Consider the following 3,543-nt stretch of genomic DNA (forward strand, 5'->3'; position numbering starts at 1 on the left):
AAAAATACAGGATTTCTTTTCCCCAAACTAATATTTAAATTTCATTATAATCGTCAATGTTATACAATAATTCTCAAATAAAAATTATATTAACAAAATATGAAATATTGACTTTGACCGCATGTCATTTGTAAACCACGACCCACAATGATAAACAATTTTACTGGTGTAAATCTCAAAGTCCGCAGATTTGAAATATATATTACACTTTGTTCAGGTCCTTTGCCGGATAAGCATAGACTTTGTGATTTCTCGGTTCAATTTATTTGGAAACTCGTAAGCCAATCAAACAGCCATGGGTAAGGAAAAGACCCATATTAAGACTGTCGTCATTGGCCACGTCGATTCTGGTAAATCTACCACCACCGGTTACTTGATCTACTAGTGTGGTGGTATAGACAAGCGTACCATTGAAAAAAGTACGCCTGGGTTTTGGATAAATTGAAGGCCGAACGTGAGCGTGGTATCACCATCGATATTGCCTTGTGGAAATTCGAAACATCCAAATACGATGTCACCATTATTGACGCCCCTGGTCACAGAGATTTCATCCAAAAAATGATAACTTGTACCTCTCAAGCTGATTACGCTGTCTTGATTGTTGCTGCCGGTACTGGTGAATTCGAAGCTGGTATCTCCAAGAACGGTCAAACCCGTGAACACGCCTTGTTGGTCTTCACCTTGGGTGTCAAGCAATTGATCGTTGGTGTCAACAAAATGGATTCCTCTGAACCACCATACAGCGAAGCCCGTTAGGAAGAAATCATGAAGGAAGTCTCCTCTTACATCAAGAAGATCGCATACAATCCCGCTGCCGTCGCTTTCGTCCCCATCTCCGGCAGCCATGGCGATAACATGTTGGAAACTTCCACCAATATGAACTGGTTCAAGGGCTGGAAGGTCGAACGTAAGGAAGATAACGCTGAAAGCAAGACCCTCATCGAAGCCTTGGACGCCATCTTGCCACCCACCCGTCCCACAGACAAGCCTTTGCGTTTGCCCTTGCAGGGTGTTTACAAAATCGGTGGTATCGGCGCAGTACCCATCGGTCGTGTCGAAACTGGTGTCTTGAAGCCCGGTACCGTTGTTGTCTTCGCCCCTGCCAACATCACTACTAAAGTCAAGTCCGTTGAAATGCATCACGAAGCTTTGGCTGAAGCCGTGCCCGGTGACAACGTTGGTTTCAACGTTAAGAACGTCTTCGTCAAGGAATTGCGTCGTGGTTATGTCGCTGGTGACTCCAAGACCGCTCACCCCAAAGGGTGCTGCTGATTTCACCGCTCAAGTTATTGTATTGAACCACCCTGATCAAATCTGAAACGGTTACACTCCCGCTCACATTGCCTGCAAGTTCGCTAAAATCAAGGAGAAGGTCGATCGTCGTTCCGGTAAGATCACCGAAGAAAACCCCAAATTCATCAAGTCCCATCCAAGCCTTTGTGCGTTGAATCCTTCCAAGAACTCCCCCCATTGGGTCGTTTCGCCATTCGCGACATGAGACAAAGCGTCGCCGTCGGTGTCATCAAGGCCGCCGAAAAGGCCACCAAGGGGAAGAAGTAGCTGCTTTACTCTGAACATCAACAACAACAAAACACTGCAACAAATTGCATCTTTTCCAACCAACTTATTCTACAAACTCCACCAGCAACAACATGTAGCAGCAACAACAACCACATAACAACTAGAGGTACCGCATTAACCACCAGCAACGTAAAGATGTTCCAGTATAAGTTAATTTTAAGGGTCAAAGAAAAATGTAATTGCTTCCATCGCAAAGAGTCGTCGTGATTGGTCCGGGTGTGTGGGCTACAAAGAAACTGTCATTCATTCTTTTACTAAGCGCGCGCAACCGCTCTAGGCATTTAATTCCCTTTTATATGTATTTAATTACTATATAATTTAATTATTATTTGTAATAATTTGTTAATATATATATATATATATATATATATATATATATCTATATATATATATATCTTACATTGCATACAATTTTTTCTGTGTAGGTAGATTTTATTTCGTCCGATTCCATGTCAATGGTCATGTAAAGATGATATGTATGTTCTACCGACAGAATATTGTACGCATGAGACTATCTGTATATATCCAATGTGGTGAAGGGTATCATATTGCCAGCTTCGTCCGAATTTTGAACTTTCTTTACTGTTTATTTTGCGATGCCATTAATTCTATTTCATACCAGAGCGAGACATGTACTCTTTCGAATACCGTTGAAATTTTTTGAATTGGACGTTTCAGTGATCTGGTTTCGTTTCGTTTATTACAAAAACAACTAGAAAACAAAAACAAAATTATGTCGATTCATTGTCTTATCCTTTAAATCTTCAAGTGCACGTCCATTAGTCATCAAAATTTTCTGTTAATATATAGCTTAATAAAAACGTTAAAAATCTTAGTGTTTTTTATATCCCTTATAAAAAAGGGCGATTTCCCCATTTAAAATGCTTTAGAAAAATGCCATGAAAATACCAGAAATTTATTTTTCAAAATCGTAAATTTAACTTTAAAACTTAAATATTTAATCACCAGGTAGGTAGTATTGTAATTTTTGGTGTTATTTTTAAAATGAGTTAAAAATAGGTAGTAAGATACCGTTTGCTTTGTTCGTTGTTCAGTTTTTTTTAATGCAACCATCATGGCGTATACACTACAATAATTATATAAAGTATACGCCACTACTTCCACTGTGCAGGAAAATAAAAATACATAGTTGCGGCAACCCCTCAACTGAGGCAGAGTGAAAGTAGAGCAATAAATCGTTTTTAATTGGTTTCATTGTCTGCTCTTAAGTGCAAACAGGTAAACGTTGTTAAATGGTTCGAGTGAAGCAGAAAAAATAAAAATAAATACAAACAAGCTTAAAATGCAACATGAACAAATCATCCAATCACTAGGCTCACACGGCAACACACACATACACACCCAAATATTTAAATCTTGCAATCCATTTGATTCAGCATTCAATCATACTTTGATGGGTTGGTAATAAAGAAAGGTATGGAATTTAAAACAAATCTAAAGCAATTTTATGCCATTTTCATTTGCATTCTATTGTTTTGTATTACACAAGCACTCACACATACATACGCACACATCGAATATATAAATATGCCTGGGAAAAACAATGGCATATCAACCAGGGGCCACTTATTCTGTTTTGTCGACTTTTTTTGTTCTCGGTTTTTATCTCTTCATACGTTTGTTATGGGATTTAAATTCTTTAAATTTAACATTATTATACCCAAATTTCCTATTAATCATAATAATCTTTGCGAAACAATATTAATGTCCTTTGCGGCAAAGGACTCTGGTGTTGGTTTTTTTTTGGTCTTTGCCGACATTGGTTTGAGGGTGTGAATGTGGCCTGCCGCTGACGATAAATTAAAATTTATTTGTTGTCATGAAATTGATAACAGAACTTTCTTCAAGTTTCTGCATCGTTAACTTACTTCTTGCCATGCAGTCGCAAGTTTTTGAATTTCACCAGAAATGCTACCACAAAAACGACCTACAATGTCGTTT

The 3,543-nt window shown here is 38.2% G+C and overlaps 1 pseudogene; it reads left to right on the forward strand.

The window, feature by feature from the left end:
- Positions 1-209: 209 nt before the first annotated feature.
- On the forward strand, positions 210-1,682 carry LOC133337252 (elongation factor 1-alpha 1-like; annotated as a pseudogene).
- Positions 1,683-3,543: the final 1,861 nt, after the last annotated feature.

This window comes from Musca vetustissima, unplaced genomic scaffold (assembly GCF_032173495.1).
Source record: "Musca vetustissima isolate MV318-11 ecotype Yass unplaced genomic scaffold, APGP_CSIRO_Mvet_v1 utg237437, whole genome shotgun sequence".
Taxonomy (NCBI): Eukaryota; Metazoa; Arthropoda; class Insecta; order Diptera; family Muscidae; genus Musca; species Musca vetustissima.